This window comes from Carcharhinus amblyrhynchos, unplaced genomic scaffold, assembly GCF_965287045.1.
Source record: "Carcharhinus amblyrhynchos unplaced genomic scaffold, sCarAmb.v2.hapA scaffold_90, whole genome shotgun sequence".
Taxonomy (NCBI): Eukaryota; Metazoa; Chordata; class Chondrichthyes; order Carcharhiniformes; family Carcharhinidae; genus Carcharhinus; species Carcharhinus amblyrhynchos.
Window position 1 is genome coordinate 466,060 of NW_027649830.1, and position 25,986 is coordinate 492,045.

The 25,986-nt window shown below is 46.5% G+C and overlaps 1 protein-coding gene across 8 annotated transcripts in view; it reads left to right on the plus strand.

Moving 5' to 3' along the window:
* The first annotated feature begins 9,622 nt into the window (after positions 1-9,622).
* huwe1 (HECT, UBA and WWE domain containing E3 ubiquitin protein ligase 1) overlaps positions 9,623-25,986 on the plus strand; it is a 273,934-nt gene continuing 257,570 nt past the window's right edge. For 7 of the 8 annotated variants that reach the window (XM_080182805.1, XM_080182808.1, XM_080182807.1 and 4 more), the window contains exon 1: positions 9,623-9,683. The gene's annotated coding sequence lies outside the window, so the exon portion shown is untranslated. Of the gene's footprint in view, positions 9,684-12,758; positions 12,784-25,986 lie in introns of those variants that run through there. The other variant, XM_080182806.1, reaches the window with a different exon arrangement.

A 25,986-nucleotide genomic window follows, 5' to 3' on the forward strand; every position in this document is an offset into this window, starting at 1 on the left:
AGTGACCTGAGCCAGCAATCAAACTCAGGTCCCTGGAGCTGTGAGGCAGCAGTGCCAACCACTGTGCTACCATGCCGCCCAAAGTTTCTCCAGAGTTAACGACATAGCCTCAGGTGAAAAGCAAAGGGTCATTCTGCTGATTGCTTGTGGACTGGCAGCTTTCATTGTTCTGTGCAGTTTAACCTTTTCAGAGGCACCGGACACAAAAACCTTCCAGACTTAGGAAAAGAATATTATGACCTGAAGCTACCTGTGATCCTGTGAAGATACCGGTTTTACTCAGCATTCCGAGAGATGGGAAAAGCAGTCATAGAAACCCTACAGTGCAGATGGAGGCCATTCAGCCCATTGAGTCTGCACTGACATTAATCCCATCCCAGGTCCTATCCCCATAACCCCACACATTTAATCCACACTACTAGTCCCTCTAATTTATGCATCCCAGGACAGTAAGGGTAAATTTAGCGTGGCCAATCCACCTAATCTGCACATCTTTGGACTGTGGGAGGAAACCAGAGCACCCGGAGGAAACCCACACAGACACGGGGAGAATGTGCAGACTCCGCACAGACAGTGACCCAAGCTGGGAATTGAACCCAGTTCCCTGGAGCTGTGAGGCAGCAGTGCTAACCTGCTGTGCCACCCAGTCAGTAATTTCCTGATGAGATTAAGGCGATTAACAGAGGCTTGTGAATTCAGATTGACGTAAAATGAGATGCTCCAAGACTGATTGATGTACGGAATCAATAATACAACCATACAGAAACGACTGTTGGTGGAAGTCCAGCTGGACTGTAAACAAGCATTGCAGCTGGCTTTGTCCTTGGAAAAAGGTATTCCGATGGATGTAGATGCCCACACCATTGCAACTGAATTAAGAGACCACCACTGCAGGGTTGGTAACTATAAAGCCAGCCTCACGAAGTAGTTGGATGTAAAGGAACCCAAGTCTGCCCGCAGGGTCACTCCTAAATAAGGCCAAACTAGGACTAGACACCCAACTGGGAACCCTGCAGGATGTTGCAATTGCTGCCGATATCCGGAGTCGGAGAAGAAAAACAAAGTTCCCAAACCAACATTTTGGAAAATGTCATGTAGGCAGGATACAGGAGAATACACACTCTGGAAGCTCCATCCACCTCTGACAAGGAACAATTATTTTGCATAGCAATGACTGAATCAGAATCTATTGAATTATCTGTAAGACCGAACAGATGTCGACACTGACGCAGCTGTATCCGTGGTAAGGGAAACAGTGGCCAACAGAATTCACACGCACTGTAGAAAGGATCGACAGCTTCAGGTTTCTAGGTGTCCAGATCACCAACAACCTGCCCTGGTTCCCCCCATGCTGACACTATAGTTAAGAAAACCTACCTACGCTTCTACTTTCTCAGAAGACTAAGGAAATTTGGCATGTCCACTACGACTCTCACCAACTTTTACAGATGCCCCATAGAAAGCATTCTTTCTGGTTGTATCACAGCTCGGTCTGGGCTCCTGCTCTGCCCAAGAAACTACAAAGGGTGGTGAATGTAGCCCCAATCCATCACACAAACCAGCCTCCCATCCATTGACTCTGTCTACACTTCCCGCTGCCTCGGGGAGAAGCAGCCGGTATAATTAAGGACCCCCCCACACACACACACCCCGGACATTCTCTCTTCCACCTTCTTCCATCGGGAAAAAGATACAAAAGTCTGAGGTCCCGTACCGACTGACTCAAGAACAGCTTCTTCCCTGCTGCTGTCAGACTTTTGAATGGACCTACCTCACACTGAGTTGATCTTTCTCAACAGCCTTGCCACGGAACCACAGAAGCCATAGAAACCCTACGGTGCAGGAAGAGGCCATTCAGCCCATCGAGTCTGCACCGACAACAATCCCACCCAAGCCCTATCCCTGTATCCCTACATATTTACCCACTAATCTCTCTAACCTAGCTATGACTGTAACACTACATTCTGCACTCTCTCCTTTCCTTCTCTATGAACGGTATGCTTTGTCACTAGGACTAGGGGGCACAGCCTCAAGATAAAGGGGAGGCGGTTTAGAACGGAGTTGAGGAGGAACTTCTTCACTCAAAGGGTGGTGAATCTCTGGAATTCTCTGCCCGTTGAAGTGGTGGAGGCTGCCTCGCTAAATATTTTTAAGAAGCGGGTTGATGGGTTCTTGATAAGAGAGGGGATTAAGGGTTATGGGGAGAGGGCGGGAAAGTGGAACCGAGCCACGACAGATCAGCCATGATCTTATTGAATGGCGGGGCAGGCTCGAAGGGCTAGATGGCCTACTCCTGCTCCTATTTCTTATGTTCTTATGTTCTTATGTTGTCTGTATAGCGCACAAGAAACAATACTTTTCACTGTATCCCAGTACATGTGACAATAATAAATCAAACCAAAAATCCTTATCTCTAACCGAGACTTCAGCAAGATTAAGGACTGATGCAGAGGAGCCACCGCGAGTGTTGGGCATAGAACGTAGAACACTACAGCACAAACAGGCCCTTCAGCCCACAAGTTGCACCGATCATATCCCTACCTACCAGGCCATAGAACTATCTATAACTCCCAATGGGCGTGGCCCATGTGCCGAAGGCTAATGAAAAGCAGCAGGCTGGGCTGCCATTGATGGTGGTGGAAGGTTCAGGACTGAACCTATTGGGGTGAAATTGGCTGAAGGAAAGTAATTGGGGAAATGTTTTTCAGTTTGAAAATAGTCACCTCAGCAAAGTCCTGCCCAGATATCCGGAGTTTTCTCAAGAAGAGTTCGGAACAATTAAAGCAGCAAACGTGACATTTCCTATCGATCCGGAGGCAGTCCCAAAATTCTGCAAGGCTGGGATCATTTACATTAAGAGAAAAGATGGACACGGAAATTAAAGGACTGGAGCACTGAGGCATAATAAAACTGGTCCAGTTTGGGGAACGGACGGCCCCCATGGTGCCTCTTCTAAAGCTGGATGGCTCAGTGTGTCTTTATGGAGATTTTAAACAGACGATAAATCGCTACCCACAACTTGAGATTAATACCCAATTCCCCAGATCGAGAGTCTATACACAAAGCTGGCCAAAAGATTCTTATACTCTAAACTAGACATGAGACACACAAACCTACAGCTGAAACTAGACAAAGATTCACAAAAATTCTCACAATCAACTCACTGAAAACCCCTTTTCTGTTTACAGGATTATTCTTCGAGGTAATCACAGCCTGCGCGATATTTCCCACAACGATGGACAACATACTACAAGGGTCACCACAGGTCCCTATTTACCTGGATGATGTCCTCATCACTGGGAAAACGAGGGCAGAACACCTGCAGAACCTGGAGGAGTTCCTTCGAAGGTTATCAGTGCTTAAAGAGCGGGAATGTGTTTTCTTAGTACTGCAAGTAAACTATCTGTGTTACATAGTCGATAAGTTCCCTCTGGAGGGAATCTATATGTGGAGCCAGAGGAAATGAGCGAGATATTAAATGAGTACTTTGCGTCAGTATTCACCAAAGAGAAGGACTTGGTTGATGATGAGTGTGGGAAGGAATGTGTAGATAGTTTGAGTCATGTTGAGATCAAAAAAGAGGAGGTATTGGGGTTCTTGAGAAACATTAAGGTAGACAAGTCCCCAGGGCCTGATGGGATATACCCCAGAATACTGAGAGAGGCAAGGGAGGAAATTTCTGGGGCCTTGAGAGAAATCTTTGTATCCTCACTGGCTACAGGGAAGGCGATGATGTGGAGATGCCGGCGTTGGACTGGGGTAAACACAGCAAAAAGTCTGACAACACCAGGTTTTAGTCCAACCGATTTATTTGATAGTAAACTCACTAGCTTTCGGGGTTAGTCCCTTCGTCAGGTGAATGGAGGGTTCTGGCCTCAAACAGAGCATATAAAGCACAGACAGTTTACAGATTACTGATTAGAATGCGAATCTTTACACCTAACCTGCTGTTCAAGTCTTAAAGTGGCCGACAATGTGAGCGAGGTGTAAAGATTCGCATTCTAATCAGTAATCTGTAAACTGTCTGTGCTTTATTTGCTCTGAGGCCAGAATCCTCCATTCACCTGAAGAAGAGGGAAACCCCTCGAAAGCTAGTGAGTTTACTATCAAATAAATCGGTTGGACTAAAACCTGGTGTTGTCAGACTTTTTACTGTGTTTACACGGAAGGTCCCAGAGGATTGTAGAATAGCCAATGTTGTTCCTTTATTTAAGAAGAGTAGCAAGAATAATCCAGGTAATTACAGGCCAGTGGGCCTTATATCAGTGCAGGGAAATTATTGGAGAGGATCCTTCGAGACAGGATTTATTCCCACTTGGAAATAAGTGGACGTATTAGTGAGGGGCAACATGGTTTTGTGAAGGGGAGGTCGTGTCTCATTAACTTGATTGAGTTTTTCAAGGAAGTGACGAAGATGATTGATGAGGGTAGAGCAGTGGATGTTGTCTACATGGACTTCAGTAAGGCCTTTGACAAGGTCTCTCATGGCAGACTGGTGCAGAAGGTGAAGTCGCATGGGATCAGAGGTGAGCTGGCAAGGTGGATACAAAACTGGCTCGGTCATAGAAGACAGAGGGTAGCAGTGGAAGGGTGTGTTTCTGAATGGAGGGCTGTGACAAGTGGTGTTCCTCAGGGATCAGTGCTGGGACCTTCGCTGTTTGTAATATATATAAATGATTTGGAGGAAAGTGTAACTGGATTGATTAGTAAGTTTGCGGACGACGCAAAGTAAGAATTACGGATAGCGATGAGGACCATCAGAAGATACTGCAGGATATAGATCAGTTGGACACTTGGGTAAAGAAATGGTAGATTGAGTTTAATCCGGACAAATGTGAGGTAATCCATTTTGGAAAGTCTAATATAGATTGAAAATATACAGTAAATGGTCGAAGTATTAAGAGTATTGATAGGCAGACAGATCTGGGTGTACAGGTACGCAGGTCACTGAAAGTGCCAATGCAGGTGGAGAAGGTAGTCGAGAAGGCGTAAGGCACGCTTGCCTTCATCGGATGGGGTATTGAGTTTAAAAATTGGCAAGTCATATTGCAGCTTTATAGAACCTTAGTGAGGCCACACTTGGAATATAGTGTTCAGTTCTGGTCACCACACTACCAGAAGGATGTGGTGGCTTTGGAGAGGATACAGAAAAGATTTACCAGGATATTGCCTGGTATGGAGGGTATTAGCTATGAGGAGAGGTTGGAGAAACTTGGTTTGTTCTCACTGGAGTGACGGAGGTTGAGGGGAGACCTGATAGAAGTCTACAAGATTATGAGAGGCATGGACAGAATGGATAGTCAGAAGCTTTCTCCTAGGATAGAAGAGTCAATTACCGGGGGTGGGGGGGGGGGCACAGCTTTCAGGTGCGAGAGGAAAGGTTTAAAGGAGATGTACGAGGCAGATTTTTTTAAACAGAGGGTGGTGGGTACCTGGAACTCACTGCCGGGGGAGGTAGCGGAAGCGGATACGGTAGTCACTTCTAAGGGGCATCGGGGAAAATACATGAACAGGGTGGGAATGGAGGGATATGGTCCTTGGAAGGGTAGGGGGTTTTAGTTCAGGCGGGCTGTGTGGTCAGTGCAGGCTTGGAGGGGTAAATTGTGCTATAAATTTGTTTTCCTTGTTCTTTGATCATATTGAATATTGGAGCAGGCTCATGGGGCTGAATGGCCTATTCCTATTCCATATGTTTGTATCTGTACATCCAGAAACCCGAACATACCCAAAAACTCCCACACTTTCCCTCAACCTCATTTTCTCATAGAAACTTATAAAATTCACACAGGGTTAGACAGGGTAGATTCAGAAAGAATGTTCCCGATGGTGGGGGGAGAGTCCAGAACTAGGGGTCAGAGTTTGAGGATAAGGGGGAAACCTTTTAGAACTGAGGTGAGGGGAAATTTCTTCACCCAGAGGGTGGGGAATGTGTGGAATTCACTCCCACAGAAAGTAGTTGAGGCCAAAACGTTGTGTGATTTCAGGAAGAAATTAGATATCGCTCTTGGGGCTAAAGGGATCGAGGGATATGGGGGGGGGATCAGGATATTGAATTTGATGATCAGCCATGATCAAAATGAATGGGGGAGCAACTCGAATGGCCTCCTCCTGCTTTGAGTTTTGATGTTTCTATGATCGTTATTATGCATAGTCCCTGACCTGAGCCAGGGTGACTGAGGCACTTTGCCAACTGGACTTTATCCTCATGTCAGGAAGATTACTGTGGGATGGGCCTGGAAAATCCTGGTCTCAGTATCTACAAATCCATGAAGCATCAGTGAGGAGGACAGCACTTGGGAAGTGGACACCTCCCTGTTACCATCCCAGCTGGGGTTAACACCGGACATTCAGATCCCAGACTGAAACCTGCCTCGAAAGATTCTGACCAGAATTTCCCAGCTCCTCCAGCCACCATTTTTCAACGACGTGAGACAGCTCACCATTAGCCACCGGCAGGATCTTCTGGTCCCGCGAAAGTCATTGGCAATTTGCATGACTTGCCCATCGCCGTACGGTGACTTCAGCAGGACTGGATAATCCTCAAATCCCCTCTCAAGGTCTGGATAATTCCACCCCTTGTTTTTTCCCGTTGGAAGCTGTGGAAATCACTAACCACATTCACAAGTTTCTGCCGGTGCACGTTTAACACAAAGAATAAAATGTTTATTGAGCAAGAAAGGATGAACTGGAATACACACGAGAAAAAATGTTGGAAAGATTTCAATACAAATATTGCAAAAAAAATGTTCAAACTCGTATTAATCTTTTCATCCCAGACACAAAGTCTAGTGAAGATTTACTGTTCTCTCCACCCCAAGATTCTATGCCTGCACTGGTACCGGCAGGTTTCTGACCCATTCACTTGATGCTTTCTCTCCAGCTGATAGCTTTCCCGAAACATACTATTACTTCACCTGTAGAGCAAATACATGAGCCAGAATTGTACCCACCTTTACTGCCTACCACCCGTGGATTCTGTTCTAGTAGTGTCACAAGTAGGCTTACATTAACACTGCAATGAAGTTACTGTGAAAATCCCCTGGTCACCACACTCTGGTGCCTGTTCGGGTTACACTGAGGGAGAATTTAGCACAGCCAATGCACCCTAACCAGCACGTCTTTCAGACTCTGGGAGGAAACCGGAGCACCCGGAGGAAACCCACACAGACACAGGGAGAACGTGCAGACTCCGCACTGACAGTGACCCAAGCCGGGAATTGAACCTGGGTCTCTGGCACTGTGAGGCAGCAGAGCTAACCACTATGCCACCCATGTTGGAGGGGGAGGATTGGGGGTGAGGGGAGGAGATGTATGTTATTGGTGTAGTTGGGATGTTACAATCAGCCATGTGGCCTACTCCTCCTCCTAATTCTTACTTATCCTTATCTTGCTCTGGCCTTTCAGCCCATTGTGTCTGTGCCAGTCATCAAGTACTTATCTATTCTCATCCCATTTTCCAGCGCTTGCTCCATAGCCTTGCACCCTGTGACATTTCAGAAGCTCATCAAAATGCTCCTTAATTGTTGAGGGTTCCCACTTTTACCACCCTTTCAGGCACAGAATTCCAGATTCCCACCACCCTCTTGGGGGGAAAGCTTTTCCTCAAATCCCCTCTCAATCTCCTATCCCTTACCTTAAATCTCTGCCCCCTCATTATTGGCCCCTCTACTAAGGGAAACATTTCTTCCTATCCAACCTATCAAAGTCCCTCATAATTTTGTGTATCACGATCCAGCTCCTCCGGCCACAGTTTTCCAGCAGTTTCTCTTCTGGTCCTGTATTACTCCTTGATCTGTCTGTCTTGTCGAATGACAGTGAGTCAGTTCAGAGTTGACCATGTTGCTGTGTGGGTTCGGTGTCACATATGTTGACCAGATCGGGTAAGGATGGCAGATTTCCCTTCACAAGTGATGAGGTGGTCAGGTGGGTGGGGAGTTACATATTTGGTCTGTTCCTTCTGCCTGTTGGAGATGCCCAAAATGGGTGGCACCTTTGGGGGTGTTTCTTGCCTGATTCAGGTGGCCTCAGGCAAGAGATTCCCACATATCGGTTGTGATGTTGGTAGCTGGAGGTGGGGGGGAGGATATAATCAATAAATTTGCAGATGAGACAAAAATTTAACCCTGAAAAGTGAGAGGCACCCTCAGCCTTGTCTCCTCTAAGGAAAACATCCCCAGCCTAACCAGCCTCTCTTCATAACTGAAACACTCCAACCCAGGCAGCATCCTGGGGAATTTCCTCTGCACTCTCTCTCGTGCAATCACATCCTCCCTATACTGTGGTGATCAGAACAGCACAGAGTATTCTACCTGTGGCTGAACCAGCATTTTATACAGCTTCATTATAACCTGTCATCTCATATTCTATGCCTCGGTTAATAAAGGCAAGTATCCCGTATGCCTTCTTCACCATCTTATCTACCTGCCCTGCTGCCTTCAGGGACCGATGGACATGCACCCCAAGGTCCTGCTGATCCTCTGTATTTTCTGCTTTTCATTGTATTTTCTCCTGCCTTGCTAGTCCTCCCAAAATACATCACCTCTCACTTTTCAGGGTTAAATTCCATTTGCCGCTGTTCTACCCATCTACGATGTGGATATGCCGGCGTTGGACTTAATAAATCGGTTGGACTTAAACCTGGTGTTGTCAGACTTTTTACTGTGTCTGCCCATCTATATCATCCTCTAATCTTAGGCTTTCCTCCTCACTAATTATCACACCACCAATTTTTGTCTCATCTGCAAACTTATTGATTATGTCCTCCTCCCCTCCCCACCTTACCATACCCCATCTCCCATCCAAAGTGCTTGAAATCCACTCCAGTGCTTCCCCACGACTGGATCCCCAATCCATTCCCTGAAGCTCCATCCCGGGTCTTCCATTCGCTCGCCATGTGCTGACGCCGGAAACTGCAAAACGGGCCTCCTGTCCGGTAGGGCGGCGTCGGCTTCGGAGGTCAATTCATCATCGGAGGCGCCCCGCCCGCGAGACAGGACAGTTCGCGCCTGCGTATACTTAGGCCAGCCACGGCAAGGCGGAGGCGGCAGTCTGCGCACGCGCCAACCTGGGTGCTACTACTTTCCAGTCCGGCAGAAGGCGCCAACGTCAGGAATTGTCACTTTACAGCTCCCCTCTAACGCCCCCACCTACTCTCCCAATTCAGAGGCATAAAAGGAAAATACTTTGGATGCTGGAATCTGACACAAAAACAGAAAATGCTGGAAAATCTCAGCGGATCTGACAGCATCTGTGGCGAAAAAATAAAGACTCTTCATCACACCTAAAGCCAGAAATCCCACTGGGGATCAGATGCACAGGCGCTTAGACGCTTCCCTCTCCATGCGCCAAGGTGGCGCCAGCTCTGGAGGAGTCATGATCTCCCCGCTACCCGCCCTCCCTCCAAGGGAGGGAAAGGGAGTTAGACGCTTCCCTTTCCTTCCGACAGGTCGGCGCTAGTGCCGGAGGAATCATCACCTCGCAGCCCCCGTCTGAGAGGCCCCACCCCAGCGGGAACTGCGCACGCGCAAAGACGCTTCCCCTACATTCGGCAGGGCGGCGACAGCGCCGGAGGACCTTGAAGTCGCCAGCCCCGCCCCCAACCCCAACCTCACGCTTGCGCAGTGGGGCCGCCATCCGGGCATCCCGGCGGCGGTGGCGGCGACAACATGGCCGATGTTGTTCAGGTGAGAGAGAGGAGGGAGGAAAAAAAATAATGTCCCCTTTTCTTCTCCCATTCCCCAGTCCAACTAGAAAGGGGGAAAAACATCTCCCCCAATCCAGGCAGCTCCCAAACACTCAACAGAGCCCGTTTCCTATCTTTAGAAAAATTGCCCTCCCTCCCCCCCCCAAACCAGCACCACCATTTTATTTAAAGCCATCCTCTCCTTCTCCCTCACCAAATACCAACAAATCCGTCCTTTCCATACTAATCAAACCTCCCAGACTGCTCAGTTTAAAGTCAAATGGGTGGGGGGGGGGCGTTTAACTTCATTTCATTTTTTAAAAATTTTGGGCTCTGTTGTTAAATTTCTCTTTAAAATTGAAAAGGTGGGGGGAGGGGATGGTTTAATCATAAGAAACTAGAAGCAGGAGTAGGTCATGTGGCCCATCAGGTTGGCACCGACAACAATCCCACCCAGGCCCTATCCCTATAACCTCTTTCCCCAGTAATCCCTGGACACAAATGGGCAATTTAACATGGCTAATCCACTAACCTGTATATCTTGAGAGAAAACCAGAGCATCTAGAGGAAATCCATGCAGCCACTGGGAGAACGTGCAAACCCTACACAGACTCCCATCGAAGCTGTGAAACAGCAGTGTTAGTCCTATGCTACTCTGTGTTGGGGTCATTATACCACCTCCCCACCCGGCATCCCTCCATCCAGGTGTCTACAGTGAGCCCCAATATTGAACTCCCTGCCCAGGCACTGAATCTAATTCGATATCCCTTTAGCCCCAAGAGCTATATCTAATTCTTGAAATCATATTGCGTTTTGGCCTCAAATAATTCTGTGGTGGTGAATTCCACACACTGGCTGAAGAAATTTCTCCTCACCTCAGTTCTGAAAGGTTTACCCCTTATCCCCAAATTATGATCCCTAGTTCTGGACTTCCCCTACCATTGGGGGCATTCTTTCTCAATCTACTCTGTCTAACTCTGTTTGAATTTTATAAGTTTCTATGAAATCGCCTTTCTTTTAAACACCGGTGAATATGGTTTATGCATTTTCTTTTTTAAATACCAAATGGAAACAGGATTTTTTTGAAGGGGGGTGTGGGGAGGGTGGATATTGTAGAGGAATGGAATCCAGAAACTTCACAAGTAGGCTTACATTAACACTGCAATGAGTTACTGTGAAAATCCCCTGGTTGCCACACTCTGGCACCCATTTTGGGTAAGCTGAGGGAGAATTTAGCATGGCAAATGCACCTAACCAGCATGTCTTTCAGACTGTTGGAGGAAACCGGAGCAGCCAGAGGAAACCCACGCAGACATGGGGAGAATGCAGAGTCTGCACACAATGACACAAGCTGGGAATCAGACCTGGGTCATAGAACCTAGAAGCAGGAATAGGCCATTTAGCCCTTCGACCCTGCTCTGCCATTCATTTTGATCATGGCTGATCATCAAATTCTTGATCTCCCTTTCTCCCTTTTTCTTTGATCCTTTATCTAATATAGAAACAGTGAGGCAGCAGTGTTTGCCACTGTGCCACCCCATGTGATGTTCTGTTTCACTATTTCTGTCCTCCCTCCCCTGACCTCCTGTTTCCTCTGACCCCTGTTTTCTCTCCCCCCACCTATTTTTCACTTTCTCTCTCCCTCTACTTTTTCTGTCTTCCTGTCTCTCTTTCCCCCTCTCTACCAATGCCTCAAAACTCTTTCTGCCCTTTTCTATCTCTGTCTCGCTCTCTCTCGCTCGCTCTCTTTCTCGCAGACATATCCCAGTGGATAGACACACATGCAGGGACGGAAATCTTATAAGAGGAGGCGATGGCCTAGTGGTATCATAGACTATTAATCCAGAAACTCAGCTAATGTTCTGGGGACCTGGGTTTGAATCCCACCACGGCAGCTGGTGGAATTTGAATTCAGTTTTAAAATATCTGGAATTAGGAATCTACCAATGACCCATGAAACCATTGTCGATTGTTGGAAAAACCCATCTGATTCACTAATGGCCTTTACGGAAGGAAATCTGCCATCCTTACCTGGTCTGGGCTACATGTGACTCCAGAGCCACAGCAATGTGGTTGACTCTCAACTGCCCTCCAAAGGCAATGAGGGATGGGCAATACATGCTGACCCAGCCTGTGATGTCTCACGAGTGAATAACAAAAAAACGACCCCCCCCACTTTGCCCAGAGAAGGTCTCTCCTTTTGTCAGACCTTTATTTGCCTGACTTCTCCTGAATTTGAAGGGAAGGGAAGTTGAAAGTAAATTTTGATTTGATCCCCTTCACTCTACCCATCCCAAAATCTTAGATGGGATTGTAGACTTTGGGACCTGTACATTGAATTGGGTTCCCCCTTCCCTTCCCTCAATCAAGAGGGGAAATTCTAGAGTTTGGGAACTGTAAATTATATTGGGATCCCTTGTTCCCTTCCTGTAATTTAGGGGAAATTTGTGAAATATAAACTGAATTGGGTTCCTGTTCCCTAAATCTAAGGGGGAAAAAAGGTTGGTGTTTAGAAGAAAGGTGAGGGGGAGCAGTTGGGCTGGGAACTGTGAATTGCTTTGGATTGGATTCCCTTGCTACTGCAACCCCCGCTCTTTTCCAGCTTCCACCCCCTGCAAAAATCTCCAACAATGTGAGTCTCTATTTAGGGGTGGGGGGAGACTGGCTTGCTTGGTTCAGGAGCCTGAGGCCCTTGTGCAGGGACTGACTAAGCACCAAGAGCCGACACACCGCCTTCTATCTGCCTCCACATTGCTGGCTGGAGCAGGCTGCTTTCCAGCCCATTCTCAAATGTCTTTTCATGCAGTGAAGGGAATGAATCTGATCTGATCCTGCAGTGCTGTATGTCCTTTTTTCTGTCTGTATAGATCTTATGGGGGATTTTTAAAAAAATGCTAAAACCTACATGCGTCCAAATGGCGCAAGGCACACTAGGATTCCAGGAGGTAAAGAAAAGAAGCTTGTGATAAAGGTGGTGGGGAATGCAAGGGCATGCCGAGGAAGCAAACTGCTTGTTTATTTTTTAAATGTTTTTCTTGCTCTTAAACTGAAGCCCTTTCTGTCTCTTTTACAAAAGAGGTGTGAAGCATTCGAATGTGGAGGTAAATTGGCTTCAGTTTTAGATCTCTGCACAGCAATATGCTTTCTTATATTTTAAAAAGAATATTTTGTTTGCTATGAGAGAGCTGCTTTTTTTTGCGGGATTGTTGAGTATGCAAAGTGTAAATTACTCTGTTTAGCCTCCCCTGTGAACTGATCATTGTGTGAATGTGTTTGAAAAATTGGTTTATTTCAAAGATTCTGGCCAAGCATTGTGCATGTGCGTGTGTATTGAAGGCAAAACTATGCCTTTTAAGTGCATTCATATAGATGCTGTCTGCTAGACGCAGTGACTGAAATAGCCTTTTGTATGATTGCTGTATGTGATTTTTTTCAATTAGATTTGCGTTTCTTGTTATGGCACGAGTTGATCTCTGCTCAGAATCTTTTTAAACCTTGCTCCACTATTTTGATTTGCCTTTTGGGGAAATCTAAAGCTTTTTTTTGAATCTTCAGCAGGTTGTCTCTTGGCTTTTACTTCCTCTTAATAGCACGTGGTTTTGAGTTGCAGGCAGGGAGGCAGAAATGTCTTGGGGGTTGAATGTAATTTGATGATTTTTGAAATGTCTCAATGTGGGGCAGTCTACCAGGGTAATTAATTTTTAAAAAAACTTATGCCCATTTTGCAGAGTGCATTTTGCCCCTGGATTATAGATTCATGGGTACTCATCATCGTGACAGCATCCGAATGACAGTATATTCAGGCGTGTGGGTTTTTAAAATTCAATCTTCCTCCACCCCTTTTCGGCTGGAGTGGACTGCAGGCTAATGGTCTAACCATTCAGCAGCTAGTGTTCAGTTTAGATGGAGCTCTGTGTGTGTGTTTGTGCCTGTCTGCCTGTGTGTGTGAATGTCTTTTGAATGCGGTCTTTACAAATGGAGTTTTATGGCCTTGTTGCCTCCAGATTCGATTTCCAAGCTTGCTCCTGTCTGGCCTACCTCCTTGCACACTCTGTAAACCCCAGTCTCAATACGTATCTTGTGCCCAGCTGCTGATCCATCACCAATGCTGACTTACATTTGCCTCTTGATTGATGATGCTTTGGTGCTTTTGCCTCTCTCTGTGCACCTTTTGAAGGTGTTACTTCCATCCTGTAGTTGGAGTTTTACAGCACAGCAACAGGCCCTTCAGCGCATCGTGTCCATGCTGGCCATCAAGCAGCTATCTATTCTAATCCCATTTCCTGGCACTTGGTCAGCAGTCTTGGATGCTGTGGCATTTCAGGTGCTTATTTAAATGCTTCCTAAATGTTGTGAGGGTTCCTGCCTCTGCCACCCTTTCTGACAGAGAGTTCCAGATTTCCATCATCTCTGGGGGAGGGGGCAAGTTTCTCCTCAAATGCTCCCTCAAACTGTCCCTTACCTTAAATCTATACCTCCTGGTTATTGAAACCACCCCCGCCCCCGGTCGGGCAAATGTTTCTCTCAAGCTGTGTCCCTCATAATTTTGTACACCTCAATCAGGTTACCCCTCAGCCTTCTCTGCTCTAAGGAAAACAACCCTAGCCTAACCATCCTCTTTTCATATTTAAAACGCTGCAGCCCAGGCAGCATCCTGGCGAATCACCACTGCAAACCCCCCCCCACCCCGTGCAATCACGTCGTCCCTGTACTGTGGTGACCAAAACTGCGCACAGTCCTCCAACTTTAACTAAGCTAGCAGCTTCGTATCACTAACATCACTGTGTGGTTCAGTGTCTGGTAATGCTCCTGTGCAGTGCCTCAATGTACAAGGTGTGAGAGAAATGGACGTTTTTGTTTTGCTTGTAGAGGGGTGGAGGTTTTCTGTGCATTTAGCCCCCGTGAAAAAACTGTGTGGATTCAATCTTTTTGTGCCTCATCCTCTGTGATTCCATCCAAGCGCAGTGGTGGCGTTTGACCAAGGTTGGTCAGAGGATTAGCTAACACGTCTCAAATGCTGCTTTGGACGCAAGTGTGTGGAGCCTCCCCATTAACCTGCTGCAAGTGGAACGGGCTTTACGGAATACAATTTGTGTGCATCATGCTCTTTATCAAATTGGCAGACTTGTGATTTCTAGTAACTGAATAATGATGGAATGGGATGCTGCAGTGAGCAGAATGTCAGGAGAATTTGTATTGTGCGTATCACTGACTTGGCACTGATTTGCATCACTGGCCTGGGTGGCGAATGTTAGAGTAACCTTACATGACCTCCAAATGAGTATTTTTCATTCTAGAATTTTCTGTGGGCATTATGCAGTATCACAGATCTCGGGCCAGTATGTCCATCTTTGCTGTGTGTTTGCTTTAGCCTTATCAATGTTGCTGAAATATCTTGATTGTCCTGTGCACAAAGCTGCTTGGGAAATGTGAGACAGGGGTGGCCAAGGTTTGCCACTGTTGAGCTGGGATGCAGCCTCTTGTCAAACTACTTGGCATCCTCGACTGAAAGGGAATGTGCTGGATAAACTCTGCAATCGTGTGGAGTCTTACACCCAAGAAGCGAGGCCGTTCAGCCCATTGTGCCTGTGCCAGCTCTTTTGATTGCCCTCTGGGGAAGGATTAAATAGACTAGTCCTTTTATCCTCTTTGGAGGTTAGAAGAATGAGAGATGATTTGTGCTAACATGCAAGTCTCATCAGAGTGGATAGAGGAAAGATGTTTCTCCTGGACGGCATGTCTAGAACTAGGGGACACAGTCTCAGGTTAAAGGGCAGGTCATTTAGGACAGAGAAGATGAAGAATTTCTTCACCTGAGGGTGCTGAATCTTTGGAATTCTCTTCCCCAGAAGGCTGCGGAGCCTCAGTCACTGAGCATGCTCATGATTGCCATGAATAAGGGATACGGGGATATTGCAGGCAAATGGCATTGGTTAGAAGGGTCAACCATGATCTCATTGAGTAGCGGAGTGGGGTTGAGGGCTGAATAACCTCCTCCCATTGGTGGAGCAAGCTCGAAGGACCGAATGGCCTCTGCCCAATGGAGGAGTGGGTTCAATTGCACTGCAGTATCAGCCTTGATCTTTGAATTCCTGGCCTGGAGTGAACCTTAAATCTGGAATCCTGTGACGTAGAGGAGAGAGTGCCATCACCAGGACATGGCTGGCATCCTGACATAGAACAAAGAAATTTATAGCACAGAAACAGGCCCTTTGGCCCTCCATGCTGCAGACTGAACTAATATTCCCTACCCTCCAGGGCTCATATTCCTCTATTCCTATCCTATTCATTTATTTGTCAAGACACCCCCGTAAAAGTCACTATTGTATCCGCTGCCACCACCACCTCCCCCAGCAACGAGTTCCAGGCACCCATCACCCTCTGTGTAAAAAAAAACTCGCCTTGTACATCTCCTTTAAACCTTGTCTTTTGCACCTTTAACTTATGCCCCCTATTAATCCACCCTGGGGAAAAGTTTCTGCTATGCACTCTGTCCATGCCTCTCATAATCTTGTAGACTTCTATCAGGTCGCCCCTCAACCTCTGTCGCTCCAGTGAGAACAAACTAAGTTTCTCCAACCTGTCTTGATAACTAATGCCCTCCAAACCAGGCAACATCCTGGTAAATCTTTTCTGTACCCTTTCCAAAGCCTCCACATCCTTCTGGTAGTGTGGTATTGAACGCTATATTTCGAGTGTGGCCTAACTAAGGTTCTAGAAAGCTGCAACATGACTTGCTAATTTTTAAACTCAGTGCCCCAGCCGATGAAGGCAAGCGTGCCGTACGCCTTCTTGCCTATCTTCTCCACCTGCATTGCCACTTTCGGCGACACCCAGATCCCTTTGCCTATCAATACTCTTAAAGGTTCTGCCATTTACTGTATATTTCCAATCTCTATTAGACCTTCCAAAATGCATTACCTCACATTTGTCCGGATTTAACTCCATCTTCCATCTCTCTGCCCAAGTCTCCAACTGATCTATATCCTGCTGTATCCTCTGGTCCTATCCACAAATCCACCAACCTTTGTGTCGCCTGCAAGCTTACTAATCAAATCAGTTACATTATCCTTCAAATCATTTATATATATTACAAACAGCAAAGGTCCCAGCACTGATCCCTGAGGAACACCACTTGTCACAGCCCTCCATTCAGAAACGCACCCTTCCACTGCTACATCCTGCCTTCTATGACCGAGCCAGTTTTGTATCCACCTTGGCAGCTCACCTCTGATCCCATATGACATCACCTTCCGCACCAGTCTGCCATGAAGGATCTTGTCAGAGACCTTACTGAAGTCCATGTAGACAACATCCACTGCCTTACCTCATCAATCATCTTTGTCACTTCCTCAAGAAACTCGATTAAGTGCGTGAGACAAGACACGATCTCCCCTTCACAAAACCATGTTACCTCACTAATATGTCCACTTATTTCCAAGTGGGAATAAATCCTGTCTCGAGGAATCCTCTCTAATAATTTCCCTCCCACAAATGTAAGGCTCACTGGCCTGTAATTACCTGGATTATTCTTGCTGCCCCCTTTAAACAAAGGAACAACGTTGGCTATTCTCCAATCCTCTGGGACCTAATGGCCATTCACCTGACGAAGGGGCAAACCCTGAAAGCTTGTGAATTTACTATCAAATAAATTGGTTGGACTTTAACCTGGTGTTGTGAGACTTCTTACTGTGTGCACCTCCCCTGTAGCCAGTGAGGATACAAAGATTTCTCTCAAGGCCCCAGCAATTTCCTCCCTTGCCTCCCTTAGTATTCTGGGGTATATCTCATCTGGCCCTGGGGACTTGCCTACCTTAATGTTTCTCAAGAACCCCAATACCACCACCTTTTTAATCTCAACATGACTCAAACTATCTGCACACCCTTTCCCAGACTCATCATCAACCAAGTCCTTCTCTTTGGTGAATACTGATGCAAAGTACACATTTAATACCTCACCCATTTTCTGTAGCTCCACGGGAGATTCCAGCCCCTGTCCTTGAGTGAAAGACCTCTGGTGCTCTGAGTTGGATTGAGATCTGGGCAAAGAGTGATGTGTTTAAAAACTGTTTTGCAAAACCCCTTGTAGCATTGGCCAGGAGCATCGGTGGAATTGAATGCTTCTTGATGTTTTACTTAACACGTGCAGCAGTTAGTGTAGAACCAGGCCTGTCCCAGATTCCAACCTCTGATGGTGGGATGGTGATGGCTTCACTTATCTGGGCCAAGAGCAGAAAAATCCACCAGGATTTCTACTCCTGATTGTGAGTGCCTCATGGAAGTGGCCACAATGGCCTCGTCTCGGCCTGGGGATGAATGGCCAGGAGAATGAGTCGTGAGTGGGCAGCTCGTCAAACCTTGGGCCCCAGTGTGAGTCAGAGGTGGGGAAGTATTTCAGACAGCTTTTGCATGATGGACTATTGCTAAGTCCACCACTGACACAGTTTTATGAACAGTGTGCCTCACTGAGGCTGTTCTGTTAGATTTAACAAGATTCCAACACTTGTGCTTTCGGTAACCACGTTGATCTAGGCGCTCAAACTCTGTTAAATGATCGGTGCTGCTATCGATTGTCCTGTTTTCAATCCTTTTGCACTAAGTGAAGCCAGTGTAGGGTCCATGGACTCTACAGTGTACTTGCAGTTTTGGAACTGTGTGGGCCATGTGGAAAATTGCCCACAGATTGTGTCCTTGGCTCCCCAAAGCCTGTCCACCATGTAGAAGGCACAGATCAGGAGTGTAATGAGTGTAGCTCCAACAACACGAATGAAGTTCGATACCGTACAGGACCAAGCTGATTGACATCACGTCCACCAGCTTAAACGTTCACACCCTCCACAGCCCGTGCACAGTGGCAGCTGTGTATACCAGCTACGAGATGTGCTGCATGAACTTGCCCAGGTTCGTTAGGCAGTACCTTCCAAACCCAGGACCACTACCATCTAGAAGGACAAGGGCAGCAGGTACATGGGAAACAGCATCACCTGGAAGTTCCCCTCAGAACCATTCACCATCCTGATTCAAAAGTATATCAGCCGTTCCTTCACTGTCATTGAGGTCAAAAATCCCAGAACCCCTTCCCTAATAGCACAGTCGGTGTAGCTAAACGATATGGACTGCAGCCGTTCAAGATGGCTCAATGCCACCCCGGGGCAGTTAGGAATGGGCAACAAAAGCCAGCCTCGTCTCTGTCCAAGACTTATCTAAACTTTTGAAATTGTAAATACTTGGCTGCATCAGGGCAAGACGGTATTCTGTTCTAGATTCTCTGTTGCTTCTGTCTCCATTCTCCCCAGCCTTTAGTGCCTCCCCATGCTTACTGGGGCTAGTCTCAGATATATCTGATTGGGTAGTGTGGCACTTTACTTTCCCTGAAACTATCGTGGATGTTTATGGCCAGCTTATCACTTTGGCGATTGCTTTGCTTGTGTCTTTCAGCCCTACCCCCTGCACACCTTGAATAAAGAGTATACAACTTGTAGTGACGGAGGTCTCGGGCAGTCTTGTTGGAAAGGTGGCAAATCTGTAGCCCTTTTCTGCAACCTCGGCATGTCCCAAATGCCTTTGCAGCCAATGATGTAATTCTGGTATTTGAGGCACTGTTGTAATTGAAGTTGCCATGTCCCGGTTTGCTTGAGTGATATGATTTGGCAGCACCAAATTACACCGCTGCCTGCGGGCTGTTTGGTAATGGCAGGAAAGCAGATGTGTTTGGCGGTGTACTTTCAGGCTTTAAGCAGCTGAATGCTGGTGACCATTAGAATATTTTAAGGAGGTGGCTGACTATTGAGCTGGGAGCATTAATGTTAAAAATGTAGAGTGCTAATTCTGGGTGTGCAAACATAAGGAAAAGTCAGACACAGCTAGACCAGCTGGTCTGTTAAATTGATTGCAGACAGTTGAGATGCCTTATGAATAAAGAAGCAGGTGAGGTGTGAGAAAACAGATTTGAAAAGTCCAGACGCGAATGTATGAATAAGGAGCAGGAAGAGGCCATTCAGCCCCTCATCTGTTCCATCATTTCTTTAGAGCATGGCTGATCTGATTGTGACCTCTCTTCACTTTACTCTGCTCTTTGTAACCTTTGATTCCCTTAGAAAAGAATAGAATCTGTACAATGTAGAAGGAGGCCATTCGGCCCATCAGATCTGCACTGACTCTGAAGCTGTGTGGGTTAGATTGGTTGGCTACGCTAAGTTGACCCTTAGTGTCGGGGGATTAACAGGTTAGATACACAGGGTTACAGGGATAGGACCTAGGTGGGATTGTGTCGGTACAGGCCAGATGGATTGAATGGCCGTTTCCTGCACTGTAGGGATTTAATGATTCTATGACTTTTGTATCTTACCGAGGCCAACCCTGGATCTACTCCCAAAACCCCGTGCATTTGTCTCACTAATCCCCCTAATCTGCACATCTATAGACATTAGGGGACAATTTAGCATGGCCAATCCAAACCTGCACATTTGTGGACACTAAGGGGCAATTTAGCCTGGCCAATCCCCCTAACCTACGTATCTTTGAACACTAAGGGACAATTTAGCACGGCCAGTCCACCTACCTGCCCATCTTTGGATCCTAAGGGACAATTTAACATGGCTAATCTACTTAACCTGCACATCTTTGGATACTAAGGGACAATCCACCTAACCCACACATCATCGATCAAAATCTATCCAAGTTTTCCTTGAATATATTCAGTGATGTAACCTCTGCTTCTGTCTGGGAGAGAGAATTCCATAGGCTCACAACCCTCTTTGAGAAATAAAAAAATCACATCTGTTTCTTAAATGGGTGACCCCTTAATTTAGTCCTTTTCTCTCCCACACAGCGAGTATGTGGGGGTGGAGAGGGCCTGCAAAGTCCTCTCAGGGTCATGTATGTTTCAAAGCCTCTCATTCTTCTAAACATCTGATGGGTGTAGACACAACCTGTGTGCAGTCCTTCATAAAGCGAGCCCCTTCATCCCAGGAATAAGCCTTCTCTAAGCTAATGTAGTAATGTCCTTTCTTTAAAATAAGGAGATCAAAACACCACACAGCACTCCAGATGTAGTCAAACCAGTACATGGTACAATTGTGATAAAACATCCCTGTTTCTATATCCCATTCCTCTTCCAATGGACAGCATTCCATTTGCTTTTGTAATCACTTGCTGATCAATTGAGGGGAGATTTGGGAAAGTCCTCCTCAGGCAGTTTCTTGGGATTGAGGATGACTTGCTTTCAGTCCCGCTTGATGGACTTTTCGGAGCTCAGGGTACAACCTGCAAACATGCTTGTTGGCAGTGAGGGCTGGCACTTCAAAGCGTTTGGCTGCTTCTGTGCTCTCTGTTTCTGCGTGCTCCCACCAAAAGTTTCACTACGCTGGGTGCCCACTCGAATGCACCTTCTCCATTCTGCAAGTCAGAAACTCCCAGGACTACGCCTCTCCTCTTGAGGAGATTTCCGCTATCCTCCTGGGACGGTTGCCAGGACTGAGTCCCAGTGTGGCAAAGGCTTTGGCAGTCTGGTGTCAGGCATTTGATAAATCTGTCTCGCTCAGTGGAACTGGCTTTGAGCAATGTACATCTTGTTGGTTGTGTTGACTTGGAAGAGGATGCTGTTGTTGGAGACACCTTTTATGCTATTGATCTGGAGGATCCTGGGAAGGCCCTGCTGGTAACTGTCCAGTAATTTGAGGTTGTTGCTGAAGGCTATCTAACTCTCTGAACTCTTAAAGCAGCACGGAGATTACTGCTGCCCAGTAAACCATGATCTCTGCCTTGTGTCTGAGATCCTGATCTTCAAGTGCTAATTTTCTCGACCGAAGATATGTTGGATGTGATTGGCGAATTTCATTGTCCAGGAGACCACATGTACTATGTCTTGCATCTCTTGGTGCTGCTGTTTATTGCCCACTCTTAATTGCCCTCAGGGAGGTGGTGATGAGCTGCCACCTTGAATCACTGCAGTCCGTGTGGTATAGGTGCACCCACAGTGCTGTGAGGGAGGCAATTCAAGGATTTTTTGACCCAGTGAAGGAACAGCCGATATATTTCCAAGTCAGGATGCTAAGTGGCTTGAAGGGGAACTTGCAAGTGGTGATGTTCCCATGTGTCTGCTACCCTTGTGCTTCTAGCTAGTAGCAGCCGTGGGTTTGGAAGGTGCTGTTGAAGGAACTTTTGTGAGTTGCTCCATCCTATAGATGGTACACATGGTTGTGTGTCAGTGGGGAAGGGTGAATATTGAAGGTGGTGGATAGATTGTCGATCAAGTGGTGTCGTTTTGTCCTTGGTAGTGTTGAGCTTCTTGAGTGTTGTTGGAGCTGCACCCATCCAGGCAAATAGAGAATATTTCATTACACTCCTGACTTGAACCTTGTTGATGGTGGATAGCTTTGGGGAGTCAGGAGGTGAGGTACTCGCCGTAGGATTCCCAGCCTCTGACCTGTTCTTCGCATCATCTGCAAACTTATGGATTATTTTCCCAGCACTGGCATCTAGGTCATTGCTATAGATAATTTTCAAAAAGGCAAAGGCTTTGATGATGCCTGTAGCCATGGAACTCCAGTGGTTATTAGTCTTCAAGCGGGTTTGGAACCATCCATATCTACTTCCGGTTTTGTAACCAGTAGTTCCCACAGCATTAAGTTTGTAGTTGACCTCTGTGTGTGTGTGTGTGTGTGTGTGTGTGTGTGTGTGTGTGTGTGTGTGTGTGTGTGTGTGTGTGTGTGCGCGTGCTCAGGAAAGCATTGTCTACCAAGTGATGCTAAAAGGCTGTGTGAAGCTTGATCGATTATAATGCGACATGCCAGTAGACAGAAGGTCAGGCTGTCATGTAAACTGTCTTGTGTGTTGACTGTAAAACAAATAATATGCCTTTGCATATCGGGGTGCATTCTAAATAGTTTTAAATTCGTACCCTGCTCAACAGGTTGGTTTGGAGTAAGTTATGTGACCGCAATCAAATCTAAGTTGTAAACTGTTGTGTTTCTGGTTACTGCTTTTTGATTTTGGTTCCCCCATTATTGCCTTGTTAGATTTCAAGTAAAGGTACTTTCAACTACCGCTAGTAAGGGGACAGCTCCCAGTGGTGTGAACATGCTATGTAACATCCAAATAGGAGCTTGTGCATAATGACAAGTTGGAGAAATGCTCCATCGCTGAGAAGTGTCAATATTTGTTAGAATCATAGAACCCCTACTGTGCAGAAGGAGCCATTTGGCTCATCGAGTCTGCACCTACTTATACCTGGGCTTACCCTGTAACCTTGCGTATTTACCCCACTAATCCCCCTAACCTAAGGGATAATTTAACACAGTCAATCAATCCAACCTGTATATTTTTGGAGTATGGGAGGAAGTCGGAGCACCCAGAGGAAGCCCCTGTAGTCACGTGGGAGAACATGCAAACTTCACACAGACAGTCACCCACGACCAGAATGGAACCTGGGTTCCTGTTCCTTGAGGTAGCAGTACTAACCATTGTGCTGCCCCATATTGTGGTGTCAATGTTGGGATATAGCTCCAATGTGCACCATGTTCCCCAAGCAACACCTGAGCCGTAGCCTATGAGCATGTCCTTGCTGATGTCTTATGTTCCCCAATCCACCCAAAAGATTCACACAAATTGGACCTGAAGCCTCAACCCACAAGTTCTGCCTTGCTGCACCTTGTCTTTATAAACATAGAAAATAGGTGCAGGAGTGGGCCATTTGGCCTTTTGAGCTTCCACCGCCATTCAATATGATCATGGCTGATCATGCACTTTCAGCATCCCACTCTCGCTTTCTCTCCATACCCCTTGATCGCTTTAGGCACAAAGGTTACGTCCAGCTCCCTCTTGAACATATCTAACAAACTGCCCCAACAGCTTTCTGTGGTCAAGAATTCTACAGGTTCACAACTCTGAGGGAAGAAGTTCTTCCCCATCTCAGTCCTGAATGGCTTACCCCTTATTCTTAGGCTGTGACCCCAGTTCTGCACTTCCCCAACATCAGGAACATTCTTCCAGCATCCAGCCTGTCCAGCCCATTCAGGATTTTACGTGTTTCAATGAGATCCCCTCTCTTCTAAATTCCAGTGAGTACAAGCCCAGTCTATTCAATCTCTCTTCATATGTCAGTCCTGCCATTTGAGGAATCAGCCTGGTGAACCTTCACTGGACTCCCTGAATGGTAAGAATGTCCTTCCTTAGACTAGAAGGCCAAAATTGCTCTCAGTACTCAAGGTGTGCCCTCACCAAAGCCCTATAAAACTGCAGCAAGACATCCTTACTCCGATACTGAAATCTTCTTGCTATGAAGGCCAGCTTGCCAATAGCTTTCCTGACCACCTGCTGTACTTGCAGACCAACCTTCAGCGACTGATCCACCATGACACCTAGGTCACATTGCACTTCCCCTTTTCCTAAACTGCCACCATTCTGATAATCTTCCTTCCTGTTTTTGCTACCAAAGTGGATAACTCACATTTATTCACATAATATTGCATTTGCCAAGCATTTGCCCACTCAGCCAGCCTGTCCAAGTCACCCTGCAGCCTCTTAGCATCCTCCTCACAGCACACACTGCCACCCAGCTTAGTGTCATCTGCAAATTTACATTCAATTCTTTTGTCCAACAATTAATGTATATTGTGAATAGCTGGGGTCCCAGCACTGAACCCTGCGGTACCCTACTAGTCATTGCCTGCCACTCTAAAAAGACCCCTTTTATTCCCACTCTCTGCTTCCTGTCTGCCAACCAGTTCTCTATCCACGTCAATATATTACCCCCAATGCTATGAGTTTTAATTTTGCTCACTAACCTCTTGTGTGGGACCTTGTCAAAAGCCTTTTGAAAGTCTTGATACATAACATCCACTAGTTCACCCTTTTCCACTCTGCTGGTCACATCCTCAAAAAATTCCAGAAGATTCATCAAGCACGTTTTCCCTTTAGTCAGTCCATGCTGACTTGGATCAATCCACTTTCCAAATGCTCAGTTATTATAGCCTTAATAATTACTCCAGCATTTTCCCCACTGTTGATGTCAGGCTAACCGGTCTATAATTTCCCATGTTTTCTCTCTCCTTTTTTAAAAAGTGAGATTACATTAGCAACCCTCCAATTCACTGGAACTGTTCCAAGTCTATAGAATACTGAAAAATGATCACCAATGCATCCACTATTTCTAGGGCCACTTCCCAGAGTACCCTGGGATACAGAGCATCAGGCCCTGGGGACTTAGCAGGTTTTAATCCCAGCAATTTCCTCAGTACGATCTGCTGACTAATTGGGGTTTTCTTCAGTTTCCCCTCCATGCTAGACGCTCTGTCCCCTAGTATTTCTAGCGCCGGTAACAGTAGCAATACCTGCCTTCCAACTCTTGTCTCCCTCTTATCTATTCACTATCATCACATCTGGCTACTCGTTTTTCACCCCTTAAAGCCTTATTATTGCACCCAGTGTGCTGTTAGGGAGGGCATTTCAGGAATTTTGATGTGGATTTGCAACAATGATGGAAAAGCTCATATTTTTCCAAGTCAGGATGGTGAGTGGCTCGAAGAGGAACTTGCAGATGGTGCTCCTGTGTACCTATTGCCCTTGTTCTTCTGGGTGGTGGAGTTCACGGGTTTGGAAGGTGCTGTTGAAGGAGCCTTGGTGAGTTCCTCCATGCATCTTCATATGGTACACACTGTGGCTACTGTGTGTCGGTGTTGGAGGGAGTGTAAGTTTGTAGATGATCAAGTGGGGCTGCTTTATCCTTTATGGTGTCAAGCTTTTTGCTGTTGGAGTCACTTATCCAGGCAAGTGAAGAGCATTCCGTCACACTCCTGACTTGTGACTTGTAAATGGTGGCCAGGCTTTGTGGGGAGTCAGGAGGTGAGTTACCGCAGGATTCCCAGCCTCTGATCTGCTCTTGTAGCCACAGTATTTATATGCCTTGGTCCAGATCAGTTTCTGGTCAATGGTAATACCCAGGATGTTGCTGGCGGGGGATTAAGCAACAGTAATGCCATTGAATGTCAAGGGGAGAGAGTTAGATTCTCTCTTGTTAGAGATGGTCATCGCCTGGCACTTCTGTGGCATGAATGTTGCCTTCTGCTTATCAGCCCAAGCCAGGATATTGTCCAAGTCTTGCTGCAGATATTTGAGGATGAAGTCTTGCTTTGAAAACAAGCTACTGAGAAACCGGAACAGAAAATGCTGGAAGTACACAGCAGGGCTGGTAGCATCCATGGTGAGAGAAAGGTGTTTCAGGTCAATGACTTGTCAGCAAGCATCACCTTGGAGCCACACTTGCCCCAGACATAACCCAGGTATTCCCCTCTCTCTTTTTGCCT